The sequence below is a fragment of the Geotrypetes seraphini genome, chromosome 13, assembly GCF_902459505.1.
Source record: "Geotrypetes seraphini chromosome 13, aGeoSer1.1, whole genome shotgun sequence".
Taxonomy (NCBI): domain Eukaryota; kingdom Metazoa; phylum Chordata; class Amphibia; order Gymnophiona; family Dermophiidae; genus Geotrypetes; species Geotrypetes seraphini.
The window spans coordinates 40,110,875-40,126,058 of NC_047096.1; positions in this window are offsets into that span (position 1 = coordinate 40,110,875).

Consider the following 15,184-nt stretch of genomic DNA (forward strand, 5'->3'; position numbering starts at 1 on the left):
CTCTAAGCACCATTAAGGAGAAATTAGGTTCTTACCTGCTAATTTACTTTCTTTTAGCTTCTCCAGACCAGTAGAGGTTAACTTTACGAATGGGTATATATCTAATCATGACCAGCAGGTGGAGACTGAAAACAAAACTGTGGGACAGTATATCCTATCCCCTCTTCTCTATTTCCCTCAGTCTGCCGAATAGCCAAGCAGAACCAAGAACTGGAAAACAGAAAGAACACAATACTCCGAACAGGAGTAACAATTAACATACCCAAAAAATGCTGTTGGAAAATGCAGAGGAGAAATACCCGAAGGAAAATGTCCCCACAGCTCGCCAGCTAAGCCAGCCGAGCCACAGCCACTGTTCTTCAAATCTCCCCGGCCCTAGAAAAATACTAGAACCCGCAGCAAAACACAAAAAAAACTGCCCGCGCAACAGCCCGAACAACAACAACAGACAGGGTGGGGACCTCTACTGGTCTGGAGAAGCTAAAAGAAAGTAAATTAGCAGGTAAGAACCTAATTTCTCCTTCTTTAGCACTCTCCAGACCAGTAGAGGTTAACTTTACGAATGGGACGTACCAAAGCAGTCCCTCTCACGGGCGGGACCCCCGAAGGGCCGATACCAGTACACGCACCCCGAACACCGCGTCCCGACGCGCCTGCACATCAACCCGATAATGACGAACAAAGGAATGCAAGGAGGACCAAACCGCAGCCTTACCAATATCCACTGGAGGCACGAGCGACGACTCAGCCCAAGAAGCCGCCTGACCCCGAGTGGAATGAGCCTTGAGAAACTCCGGAACAGGCTGCTGTTTCAGAAGATAAGCGGAAGCAATCGTCTCCTTGATCCAGCGCGCAATAGTAGCCTTAGAAGCGCCAGCTCCCCGACGAGGACCCGCCAGGAGGACAAAAAGATGATCGGACTTCCGGAATTCCTGGGTCCGCTGCACATAAGAGCGAAGGACCCGACCGACATCCATCTTGCGCAGCTGCCGTTGCTCAGAAGAGCCCTCCCGACCACCCAAGACCGGGAGAACCACTGATTGATTGACATGAAAAGGAGAAACAACCTTCGGCAGAAAGGAAGGAACAGGCCGCAAGACAACCCGCTCACTAGAAAACTCCAAGAAGGGAGCCCTACAAGAGAAAGCCTGCAGCTCAGAAACACGCCTAGCAGAAGTAATGGCCACCAAAAAGACCGCCTTCAAAGTAAGGTCCATCAAAGAACAGTCGTCGAAGGGCGAGCGCACCAAAAACAGAGAGAACCAGATTAAGATCCCAAGAGGGAACCGAGGGCCGTACGGGAGGCCTAAGCAACTTGGCCGCCCGCAAAAACCGAATCACATCAGGAAGAGCCGACAAACGCTGACCTGACACCAACCCTCAAAAAGCCGACAGGGCCGCAAGATGAACCCGGAGAGAAGACCAAGCCAGGCCTCTATCCAGGCCATCCTGCAAGAACTCTAGAATGTTAGGCAGGGAAGCGCGAAAAGAGGTCACTCCCTGCGCCCGACACCATTCCTCAAAGAGACGCCAAACCCGCACATAAGCCCGAGAGGTAGAAAGCCTCCGGGACCCCAACAGTGTAGAGATCACCTTGTCTGAATATCCCCTCTTGCTAAGGCGACCCCTTTCAAGAGCCACGCCGTAAGACAGAAGGGAGACGGGTCGAACTTGGGAATGGGACCCTGCGTCAGAAGGTCGTCCGAGAGAGGCAGAGGAAGAGGATCCGCCACCAGGTGCCTCACCAGATCCGCATACCACGGACGTCGAGGCCAATCCGGAGGCACCAGCACCACCAGACCCGGATGGTGAACAATGCGAAGAAGCACTCTGCCCACCAGCGGCCAAGGAGGGAACACATACAACAGCCCCTCCGTTGGCCACGGCTGGACCAGAGCATCCAGATCCTCGGCCAGACCGTCCCTGCGACGACTGAAGAAGCGGGGCACTTTGGCGTTGCCACCCGTGGCCACCAGGTCCATCAGGGGCTGCCCCCAAGCCTGCACTATCAACTGAAATGCCCCGGCGCCGAGACACCACTCTCCTGGATCTAGGAAGTGACGACTGAGGAAGTCTGCCTGAACATTTTCTACCCCGGCTATATGAGAGGCCGAGAGGTCCAGCAGATGGGACTCCGCCCCAAACCATGAGCAGAGCCGCCTCCTGCGCCACCGGAGTTTTCCTGGTGCCCCCCTGACGATTGACATAAGCCACCGCCGTGGCATTGTCCGACAGCACTCTGACCGACTTGCCCAGCAAAAGGGAGTGGAAAGCTAACAGCGCCAGACGGACCGCTCTGGTCTCCAACACGTTGATCGACCAGGCGGCCTCCTCCGCGGACCAGGTGCCCTGAGCTGAGTGACCCAAACACTGAGCCCCCCAACCCAGGAGACTCGCATCCGTCAGGAGCACCATCCACTGCGGGAGATCCAGACCCACCAGCGCAGGCTGCTGCGCGCCAACCCCCGCAGGGGCACCGGAACATCCAAATCTTGCCTCTGGGGAGACCACCTCCGGAGCAGAGCATACTGAAGAGGACGCATGTGGGCCCGCGCCCACCTCACCACGTCCAGGGACGCCGCCATCGACCCCAAGACTTGGAGGAAATCTAGCGCCCGAGGACACCGGGACGCCAAAAGCAGGCGAATCTGCGATTGCAAATTGCTCACCCGGGCCTCTGGAAGGAAGACCTTCCCCAAGGAGGTGTCGAACAGAACCCCAAAGTACTCCAGGCGCTGAGCCGGGACCAACCGACTCTTGGAAAGGTTGACCACCCAGCCCAGCGACCGGAGAAACTCCACCACCCGAGCCGTAACCCGGGAGCTCTCCTGCAACGACTTTGCCCGAATCAACCAGTCGTCTAGGTAGGGGTGAACCAGGATGCCCTCCGACCGCAAGGCTGCCGCGACGACCACCATCACCTTGGTGAACGTCCGGGGAGCCGTGGACAGACCAAAGGGAAGCGCACAGAACTGATAGAGCCGCCCCAAGATCGCGAAGCGCTGATGAGAGTCCCGAATGGGAACATGCAAGTAGGCCTCTGTCAGATCGAGAGAAGTGGGGAACTCCCCCGGCTGAACCGCCAGAATGACCGACCGCAGAGTTTCCATGCGGAAAGAAGGAATCTTGAGAGCCCTGTTGACCCCTTTCAAATCCAGGATGGGCCGAAAGGTCCCCTCCTTCTTGGGCACCACAAAGTAAATGGAGTACCTGCCGGTGCCCCACTCCGGAGGGGGCACCGGCACCACTGCCTTGAGATCCAGCAAGCGCTGCAGGGTCTGGCGAAAAGCTTGCGTCTTCCCTGGAGATTGACATGGAGAAGCGAGGAAAAGGTCCGGCAGAGAGCAGGCGAACTCCAGAGCATAACCGTCCCGCACCACCTCCAGGACCCACTGATCGGACGTGATCTCGGCCCACTTTGGGAAAAATTCGCGCAGCCGGGCCCCCACCGGAACCAAAGGGGGCGCCGGCAAGGAGTCATTGCGCAGGACGGGAAGCGGGGGAGCCGGCGGAGGGATTCCCTGCCCCCCGACGGGCCCCCCGAAAGGGCTGCATGCGCTGAAAGAAACGACCCCTTGGAAAATCCCGGAGCCGGGAAAGAAGCAGCCCCACGCCCAGGGCGATACTTGCGAAACTCCCGCAAACGCCCCCGGGCAGCGCCACCCCGAGACGCAGGACGGGCATGGTCCTCAGGCAGACGGGGAACCTTAGAGTCCGTCAGAGTCTGAATCAACTTATCCAATTCCTCCCCAAACAAAAAAGACCCCCGAAAGGGAAATTTAGTAAGTCTAGCTTTGGACGCAGCATCCGCCGCCCAAGCGCGCAGCCACAAAATACGCCGCGCGGCCACTCCAAAGGCCATAGACTTAGCCGAGATCCGCACTAAGTCATAAAGAGCATCAGAGAGGAACGAGGCCGCCATCTCAATCTTTGCCACCTCCTGATCCACCAGAGACCAGTCATCAGACTCCCGATCCAGGACGCGCTCAGCCCACCGAAAAACGGCGCGAGCGACCAGCCCCCCACAAATAGCCGCCTGGACCCCAAAAGCCGAGACCTGAAAATTGAGCTTAAGGATATTCTCCAATTTGCGCTCCTCAGAGTCCCGCAAGGCAGACCCGCCCTCAACAGGCACGATATGCCGCTTAGAAATCGCCGAGACCACCGCGTCTACGACTGGCGATACTAAAGTAGCCCGATCCCCCTCTGGGATGGGATACAAACGAGCCATGCTACGCGCCAGACGAAACACAAAATCCCGAAAATCCTGACGCACAGGAAAAGAGCGGGAAACAGGACAGACCCCCTGAAGCAGAGGGGCCCCCATACACGGGGTCTCCGGCGGCGCAACTTCAAAAATGCAGCACCAAGGAGACCTGTTACATCAGGTCTAAAAGCTCATCCCTCAGAATAAAAGGCGCACCACGGACGCATCTGCTCTGGAAGACGGGAAACCCGCCGCCCCGCTGCCAGCGGGCGTCCCCTCTAGAGGATCCTGGAAGCCCGCCAAAGCAGCCAGGTCCTCAACCATGCCAACCCGTTCCTCCGACCACCATTCCGCAATCCAAGCCCCCCCGCGGGCGCTTGGATGAGGGAGGAGGAAGAGGGGACGCCAAACGAAAAGAGGGAGGCAAAGCCATAGGGGGCGCGGAGGGAAACCACCCCCGAAACCCCCCAGGTGCACGTCAGACCCCCAATTGTCTGCACAAAGAAAGAAATTAAATTGGGGACAAAAAACCCCTCCCTGCCCCAGCAGGGGTCCCCGCTGAAACCTGCCCCTGTGTTTGCAATACAGGGGGAAGGACACCTGAGGTTGCAGACAAAATGGAGAGGCCAGACAGAGAAAATGGCGAAGTTCCCGCCAAAAAAGCTCCCTCCATGGCCTGTAGCGGCTGAGAAGACTGAACAGTCCCAGCCACTAAAACAGGCAAGTCGGCATCAGCTGTCAAAAAATCAGCTGAGAGGGAATCCTTCGGGGAATCCCTCCGTGGGCGGTTGGAGAAGACCGGGCTTCCCCACTGCTCCAAGCCGACTCGCGAGGCACCATCGGCAGGGAGCTCTGGGCGCCTGCAGCCGCTGCCGACAGAGCTCCACCACCTCACCGACCCAAACTGCTGAGTTCAGGCCGGCCGTGAGTGCCTCGTGGCTGGACCTAATTGTGTCCCCCTCCCCCGGAGAAGGGCACAATTGCTCCATACGCGACCTAGCTAGAAAAAAGTGCCGGTTAGATGAAAAAATACAGTAAAATACAGTTTTCTTAAAGGGAAACAACCCTTCAGACCGGCACTACCTCAGGATTTTTTTTATTTTTACAGAACAGACTCCACAGGCTCTCGAAGCAATATGCCTTGCTTGATTTAGGGGGCAAGGCTTACTGCTGAGGCTCCTCTAAAAAAATGTGGGGAGGTGGAGGAAGTGGGGGGAGGGACCCCGCTCGAGACCCGCCGGGTTTGACACCCCCGAGGTCGGACGAACCCCCAAACTGGGCCCGCCCAAGCTCCGTCCGGCTAAAAACAGGGACAACAAACCCCTTAAACAAATTCCAACAGCCCTACCAAGGGAGATGGGTACAGATCACTCAACACCTGCTGGAGACTGAAAGAAGACTGAGGGAAATAGAGAAGAGGGGATAGGATATACTGTCCCACAGTTTTGTTTTCAGTCTCCACCTGCTGGTCATGATTAGATATATACCCATTCATAAAGTTAACCTCTACTGGTCTGGAGAGTGCTAAAGAACTGATTTTTCTACTTGTTTTGGCAATGAATTCCAGAGCTTAACTATCCCCCCCTCTACTAAGCTGATTAGTGTAGCAGCCCTCATTAATTGCACTAAAGCCCATTGGGCATTAATGGGCTTCGGTGCCGTTGACGCAAGCTTTGTAAAGAGGGGGGGATATGTTCAGTGTAAAAAGTATTTTTTCTTACTTATTTTACATGTGCTACTATGTAACTTCATGGAGTACCCCTTAATCTTTGTACTTTTGAAAGAGTAAACAACTGATTTTGCTTTTACAGTACTTGTTCCACTCCAGTCCATGATTTTATAGACTTCTAGCATATGTTCCCACCTCCAAGCTGAAGAGCCCTAGCCTCTATAGACTTCCCACAAGTGAGTTATCTAGTCCCTTAATTTTGATCATTCTTTTTTTTTTTTTTTAATTTAATTCTTATATACCGCTAATAACCGTGAGGTTTCTAAGCGGTTTACAAAAATGAGTGCATTAAAAAAGATACAATAAATAAAAATAAATAAGATAGGTACTTGGAAATTCCCTAACTGTCCCAAAGGCTCACAATCTAACTAAAGTACCTGAAGAGACAATTTATGAAAAATAAAGATAAAATATAAAGACAGAGATAGATATAGAGATAGAAATGAATATTTCACTAAGTAATGAATAAATAAATTTAAAGATAGAATTAAAAATAAATAAGTAAAATAAATAAAAAATAGAGATAAAAAATAAGTATCAAGAGAAATAAAAAATATATATTTAAAGTATTCTCCCCTGCTGGATTGGGGGAGGGGTGTAACTGTGATCAGGTGCCCTGCTGGAGAGGGGCTCCCGGTACTGCTGCTGGTCTCAGTGAGCCGTTGGCACCGCTTCTTTTGAAGTGTTCTCCCCTTGATTTTTAAGTTTTCCATCTGTTTAAAAATCTTAAATTTAAGACATTTTTTTCTCAAATTCTTATATGTATCAGTCTGTGAGTTCTGGAAATTCATCTGTACTCTTCTTGTTTTCATTTTCTTTTACATTCTTTTCTCTGTGGAATTCCTCTCTCAGCTCCTGAGATATCCAATACATTAGGCATATTTGGCTATCTCTCCGGGACCTATTTGTAAGGTTGGAAGGGTGCAATTTTTTTTGCAAAGAATTTTTATTGAAGTGAAGGTCAGGAACTCTTTCTATACTCCCCAGGATTCTTCTCTCAACTTTTTTTTTTTTTTGTGTGGAAACAGAATTGTAGGAATATTCAAAATGATTACCAGCTTCTTCAATTCATAATGACCATATTGTACTTATGTAATATTGTACTTATAATTTGCTTATATATCCTTAAATTACATATGTGAATAAATATTTAAACATAAAAAAGTGCTCAGTGTCTTATCTCTTGCATGCGAGCCATAAGCACTTTTTTATATGTTTAAATATTCACATATTTGTAATTTAAGGATATATAAGCAAATTATAAGTACAATATGGTAATTATGAATTGAAGAAGCTGGTAATCATTTTGAATATTCCTAAAGTACTATTGGCAATTTAGATAGTTATACTCCTGTATTTTTATAGTTTAACCAGAATTGTAGCCCATAATCAAGGTGCAGCCTTACTATGGCATGATATAGAGGCATTATGATAGCCTAATCATTGTGTATATTTTTGGCTGCCACTGCACACTGACCAGAGGATTTTAATTTACTGTCCACGATGACACCTAAATTGTTTTCCTTGCTGGTGATCCCTAATGTGTAACGTAGCATCAAGAAGCTATAATTTGGGTTGTTTGAACTTGACCACATTAAATTTTGCCTGCCATTTAGATGCTCAGTCTTCCAGCAACCTAATGTCCTCTTGCAATTTCTCATGCTCAGCAGGAATTTTAAAACTTTGAATAGTTTTGTGTAATCTGCAGATTTGATCACCTTGCTCACTGTTCCTATTTCCAGATCATTTATAAATGTTAATTTGCTGGTTGGCCCACAGATCCTTCGTAGTACTCCTACTATTCACTTTTCTTAATTTATAGAACTGGCTTTTTAACCCTGATCTCCCTTTTTCATCTTTTAACTAGTTCAGTCCACAACAGAACATTACCTCCTCTCCCATGGCTTTTTTAATTTTCTCAGAAGTCTCTCATGCAGGTCTTGTAGTATATCTAGATTTTCAGAGAGTTTTTACTATCAGCTGGCCGGTTGCGTCAGAGGAGAAGCTTCTGCAGGCACGACTGCAGGCAGGCAGGCTTCAGTAAGTTGTTTTTTTTGTTTTTTATTTATGAAAGCGCCATGAAGGTAAGGGGGAGGGAGGGAGATAGATTTGGCCATAGGGAAGGAGGGGGCCACACACAATTCTTTACTAACATGCCGTGAAGGGAAGGGGGAGGGAGTGAGATTCTCGGGCCGCTGAAGGGTGGTGAGAAGAAAGGGTGGATGCTGCGGGGATGGGGTGGTGAATGGGATGGTGGTCCGGTGACGGGGCAGTGGCAGGGATAGATTTTTTTCCCCGTGTCATTCTCTACCCTCCACAGCCTAAGAATGCAAAGTTAAGTCAAGGATGACTACAATCCAGAAGCTGGAGGCTCTCAGAATTTCTGAAACATTTGTGGAATGGATTTCAAAGCTAGCATTCTTCCCCTGTGCAATCCCGCTCCACCTCTGATGTCTCTCTCAGTGGCTTTGCTTCTATGGGCACGTCCTCATTTTAATTAGCCACTATTCTTGCGCTTTCTGATTGATCCTTATGATGGTGACCAGCTTGCTGACCCCTTAGTTACAGGTGCAGTGCTTCCTGGGCCAAGGGTCCAGGAACTGTCGGCTGGATCTTCAGATTCCTCTAGGGTTTTGGAACCTGGGAACGATCCCACAGGTCTATGTTTAAGTCTGTGGCTTTGCAGGAGTTGAATTTAGTCCTTCAGCCAGCTCCGTCCACTTCTTCCTCCTAGCTTTGTGATGTGTGCTGTCTGGTACCTTCCCCTGGCACACTATGAGCATTCTAATCTTGGAGCAGTATGACTCTCTGGAAGGTGCTCTTAAAATAGCAAGAGCCATGTCTCACTTGTATCCTCTAGCACAGCTTCTGGGTCAGCCTAGGGTGGATTCTTTGATTGCTCAGGTGACTAGGTACACCTCTCTACCTCGTGAAGGTGGTGGTTAAAGATATGCAGACTGCCGTCGTGGATGTGGTCCTCCGGAGACTCTTTGATGCAGCTGTCTTGGGCATAAGGCATCCTTTGTCACAAGCACCTGTCTCTCTCAGCTGTGCATGCTGGAGAGACTGTGGATCCTCAACTTCTTTTGGCTGGGTCAGATTAGAGTGCTAACACATTGTATGACCTTATGTAGGTTTTGGCAAAAGTGTCTGTGTACTCCATTTCTGCCTGCAGGATGCTCTGGATCAGACAATGGGCTACTTTTGCTAGACTTCCCTTTAAGGGGCAGATATTGTTTGGCAAGGGCCTGGGTGACCTCATGAATCCTGTGGTGGACCATTGCCCTACAACCCTGCCTGATAGCAAACCCAGGACCTCTACAGGTTCTGGTCGCTCTAAGTTTCGTGGCTCCCAGTGATCCTGCCCATATGCGAGTGCGATGTCAAGAGATTTTCCCAGGGCTCCCAGCAAAGGTATGCTGGCTACAGGCAATCCCAGCCCTCTGCCAAAAAAGGTGCAATGACACCAGGCCAGGGGATGCCCCTCTACAAATAGGGGGGGGGGGCAGACTCGCAGCATTCTTGCCCACCTGAGTTCATATTTCATCTGACTAGTGAGTCTTGGGACATTATTTGATCAGGTTACAAGCTGGAATTTGTCGGGCCTCTGACGGATTGGTTCGTGGACTCATCCAGGTCAACCAAACAAGGGGTTCAAGGTTCGAGCCACTATTCAATGCTTGCTGGATAGTCAAGCTATAGAGCCAGTGCCACCCAAACTCTCAGGCTCAGGCACATACTTTATATACTTTATTGTACTATAGAAAGGCTCCGAAGATTGGAGGCCTATTCTGGATCTTCAGCAGGTGAATGCAGCTCTCAAAGTTCTGTGCTTTTGCATGGAGCCAGTGCATTCGGGCATTGCAGAGAGTTCTTCGCCTCTATCTCAATGAAGCTTACTTGCACATTCTGATATTTCCAGCCCACCACAAATACTTGCGGTTTCATGTATTGGAACATCATTACCAGTTCTCAGCTCTGCCCTTTGGGCTGACAACGGCTTCCCTGTACCATCACCAAGGTGATGGTGGTTGTGGCAGCTGACTTACAGAAAATGAGTATGCAGGTACAACCTTAGATGATTGGCTGATCAGGGCTCCCTTGTTGACCAAGGGTTGGCGCACAGTGGATCTGGTGATGCAGGTGCTGGAAGACCTGGGCTGGATTGTGAACTAAGAGCCATCTGATGCCCATGCAGTCTTTAGAATATCTGGGTGTTCTTTTTGACGTGGTTGCCGGCTGCATCTATCTTTCAGAAGCACACAAACTGTGTGCCCAGATTTCTTCCCTTCTGGCATAGCTGGATTCTTCGGGTGGGACATTCTTCAGATCCTTGGGGGCTGGGAAAAATACTGTATATCTGCTACTTTTTCTGCGGGACTAGTTTCTGAACTTTGAGGCCTTTGTTGGCTGTTTGCAGTTGATGTTCTAATGTTACTTCTTGAGAAAAGGGTTGTTGCTGAGCTTGATTGCCATTGGTGGCTCTATTTCATGTTTAGTGGCTCTCTGTGCTTGGGTACTAACTGTAGGTGGAGCTAAGGAGCCCAGTGAAGTACAGCAGAGACACAGAGAAAAAAATCCAGAGTGGATTCCTTCTGCAGATGACATGTGGTAAAAGGAAACAACCCATCTGTCTAGATTAGAATGTCTCACCTATCTACCTGAAAAGATCTTAACAGGGAAAGTACATAATCTACCAGAAAAGAGCTTAACAGGTAAAGTACATAATCTCTTTATAGGATTTATGTAATGCATTCCCTGGGACTAGTATCTGCTGTTGAAACAGAAAAGTAATGCTAATAGTGTCTTATATACTACTATATCTCCAACTGGATTCAAAGCGATTTTACAAAAAATTACCAAAAGCTTACAAAGAGTAAATAAAGACAAAAAAAACCTAGAAATTAAATACATTATAAGGCATCATGTGTTGAGCAAGGCCTGTTTCTCAAAGAAGTAGGTTTACAGCAATTTGCGAAAAGAGTAGTAAGTAGCAGTAGGTCATTCCAGATTTTAGCTCCCAGATAATCAAAGGTGCACTATCTTTTGTATTTGATATTTTTAAAAATTGGATATAATAAAGACCTTGCTCTTGTGTCTCATGGAGCCTGTACTGTGAAGTAGATGATAATGCTCACTTATTGATGATGGACATTGGCCAGCCAGTGCCATGAAAATTAATGCAAGCAAATTTGAATCCGGTCCTATTATTGAACCAGTAGCCAATGCAGAGCCCACACTGTAGGAGTTATTCTGTACTATCCATCTGAAAAATAACAATATCCAAAAACTATTTCAGAGGTGACGATGTCTTGAAAATGTGCATTCTGTGTTTCAATCATTTGAGTTCATATTTTCTCAGATCGTTGGAATGAAATCTAATCCAACGGAGCCCCGCTCCGGATGCCTCACAAGCATTTTTGCTTGATGAAACTCGAAGTTGAGAGTCGCCCGCACTTCGCATGCGCGAGTGCCTTCCCGCCCAGACCAGGGCGCATCTCCTCAGTTCAGATAGCTAACAGAGAAGCCAACCCAAGGGAGGTGGGTGGGACGTGAGAATAGCTGCCTGCTGTCCCTGGATAACAACTGTTACGGTAAGTAACATTGCTTTATCCCAGGACAAGCAGGCAGGTATTCTCACTAATGGGTGACCTCTAAGCTACCCACAGTGGGATGGTGGGAGAGTTGGCAACTTAGGAGAATAAATTTTGTAATACTTTTTGGCCAAACTGTCCATCCCGTCTGGAGAAAGTATTCAGACAATAATGAGAAGTGAAGGTGTGAACCGAGGACCAAGTGGCAGCCTTACAAATCTCAATTGGTGTCGATCTGAGGAAGGCTACGGAGGCTGCCATTGCTCTGACCTTGTGGGCTGTGACTTTACTGTGGAGGGGTAATCCAGCCTGGGCATAGCAGAAGGAGATACAAGCTGCCATCCAGTTGGAGATGGTGCGCTTAGAGATGGGACATCCCAACTTGTTCGGATCAAAGGAGATGAAAAGTTGAGGAGCAGTTCTGTGTGGCTTGGTGCGTTCCAGGCAGAAAGCCAAAGCACATTTACAGTCCAGAGTATGAAGAGCTGATTCTCCAGGATGAGAATGAGGCTTTGGAAAAAACACAGGGAGAACAATGGATTGATTCAGATGAAATTCCGAGACCACTTTGGGGAGGAATTTTGGATGAGTGCGAAGGACCACCTTGTCATGGTGGAATACTGTGAAAGGTGGATCAGCCACCAATGTTTGAAGCTCACTGACTCAACGGTTTGAGGGGAGGATTGACATGGAAAAGTCCATTCATGAATCTGGAAACCACCGGATGAGCAGAGAGGGGTTTCCTTTGGAGAGGCTGATGGAAAGCAGCAATTGCACTAAGATGGACTTATATTGATGTAGACTTGAGACCAGAATGAGAGAGGTGCAAGAGATAATCCAAAACTGAAGACAAGGAGGAGTGTTGTGGCTCATGATGATGAGAAAAACACCAAGCAGAGAATCTAGTCTACTTCTGGTGGTAGCATTGTCTAGTAGCAGGCTTCCTTGAAGCTTCTAGGACCTCTCTCACAGGTTGAGAAAACTGGAGAGGGGTTACGTTGAGAGGAACCAAGCTGTCAGGTGTAGAGACTGCAGGTTGGGATGAAGTAGAGATCCTTGCTGCTGCGTAAGCAGTGATGGAAACACTGGTAGAGGGAAGAGCTCCCTGCTGCTGAGTTGAAGTAGAAGGGAGTACCAAGGTTGTCTGGGCCACTGTGGTTCGATCAGGATCATGGTGGCATGGTCTGACTTGAGTTTAACTAGAGTCTTCTGGATGAAAGGGAATGGAGAAACGCATATAGGAAGGGATTCGTCCAATCCAGAAAAAAAGCATCTGCCTCGAGGTGGTGAGAAGTGTAGATCCTGGAGCAGAACTGAGGCAGTTTGAAGTTGTGGGGGGCAACAAAGAGGTTGATCTGAGGAGTTCCTCAATGAGAGAAGATGTGATGGAGGGGCGTCGAGTGGAGGGTCCACTCGTGGGGTTGCAGTAGATGACTCAAGTTGTCCGCCAAGGCATTGTCCGCCCCTGAATGTAGACGGCTTTGAGAAAGGTGTTGTGGCGAATCGCCCAATCCCAAACTTTCAGAGCTTCCTGGCAGAGGGAGGCCGATCCCGTGCCCCCCTGCTTGTTGACATAATACATGGTGACTTGGTTGTCCTTGCGAATGAGGACCACCAGCAGGTGCTGGAATATTGCCCTGAGTTCCAGGAGATTGATGTGACACTGGCAGTCTGTGCTGGTCCAGTGACCCTGAGTGCGTAGGCCGTCCAGATGAGCTCCCCAAGCATAAGTGGACGAGTCGGTTGTGAGGACTTTCTGATGGGGGGGAGTTTGGAACAGCAAACCTCTGGATAGATTGGAGGATAGCATCCACCAACGAAGAGACTATTGCAGAGCAGGAGTGACCCAGATGTGTCGGGACAGAGGGTCGGATATCTGCGTCCACTGAGATGCCAGGATCCACTGGGGAATCCTGAGGTGAAGTCTGGCAAAAGGAGTCACGTGAACTGTAGAGGCCATGTGGCCCAGGAGAACCATCATGTGTCTTGCCGAGATGGACGGGCGAGAAGACACCAAGTGGCAAAGATGGAGGAGAGCTTCCCACCGTTCGGAGGGGAGGAATGCTCCAAGTTGAGTAGTATCTAGAACAGCTCTGAAGGGTCTGTGAGGGTTGTAGCTGGGATTTCGGAAAGTTTATCTCGAATCCCAGATGTTGCAGCAACCAAATCGTCTTCTCGGTCGTGAGGACGACTCCCTGAGACGTAGAATCTTTGATGAGCCAGTCGTCCAGGTAGGGGAATACCTGGAGGCCTTGGTTTCTGAGTGCTGCGGCCACCACTACCAGGCACTTGGTGAAGACCCAGGGCGACGAGGTCAGGCCGAAGGGAAGCACTCGGTATTGGAGATGAAGATGTCCCACCCTGAATCTGAGATATTGGAGGGAGGCCGGATGAATAGGAATGTGTGTCTAGGCCTCCTTGAGATCCAGAGAGCATAACCAGTCGTTCTGCTCGAGGAAGGGGGTACAGGGATATCAGGGTCAACATGCGAAACTTCTCTTTGACCAGAAACTTGTTGAGCGCCCTGAGGTCCAAAATGGGTCGCAGATCGCCAGTTTTCTTCAGAAAAAGGAAGTACCGGGAGTAAAAACCTTTGTTCTGTTGAGACACAGGAACTGGCTCTATGGCTCCGAGTTGTAAAAGAGCCCGAGCTTCCTGAAGAAGAAGGGTGGTCTGGGTCAAGTTGGAAGGATACTCTCTTGGAGGATGTTCCGGGGGTACTCGATCGAACTGTATCCCTCTCTGATGATGGAAAGGTAATAGTCGTCCATCAGTGGTAAAGTGATGGAGACGACCTCCAATTGGTAGAGCAGCTGAGGATGGCAGGACGACTGAAGTTACATCCTCTATGAGACAGTCAAAAGTGTTGAGGAGCCTTAGGGACAGAGGATGGCTGAGGCTTCTGCTGATGTTTTTGGGAATGCTGCCGCTTTACAGGCTGTCGGATGGGGGGAGCCTGTTTAGGTGGGTAACGCCGCTGGTATATTAACGGTGGGCGTGCAGCCCGAGGGGGAGCAGGCTTAGGCTTCGGCCGCAGGATGGATTGGAGGGATTTCTCGTGGTCCGAGAGCTTCTTAGTCACTGCCTCGATGGATTCATCAAATAGGTCGGTACCAGCGCATGGCACATTGGCGAGCCTGTCCTAGAGATTGGGGTCCATATCGATGGTCACTGTTCCCTCTAAGCTGAGCAGGAGTCCTCCACCCACAGTCTCACCAATAGAGGGTGCTGTTTTACTGTCACATTTTTCAATTGTGAGGGACATGCAAGTTCTGCAGGACTCCAGGGAACATACCTGTCCTTAGCGACTGAAAATATTCCACCCCCTAGTGGTAGCAATGCAGCTGGAGGACACCTGCTCAGCTTAGAGGGAACACAGTGAGCCATGCCAGCCAGCGTATAGCAACTGCACACGCTGTAGCCCGAGCCGAGAGCTCAAAGGCATTGTAGGATGACTGCATCAGCTGTAACCGGAGCTGGGATAGCGAGGCCAGAACCTCCTGGTACTCGGATTGTGCCCTAGGGTCCACGTAGGGCAAGAACTTCTGGAGTACCGACAGGAAGAACTCGAAATATGTGACAAAATGGAAGTTATAGTTCAGAACACTGGATGTCATCATGGAATTCTGATAAATCCTCCTGCCATCATTTTCT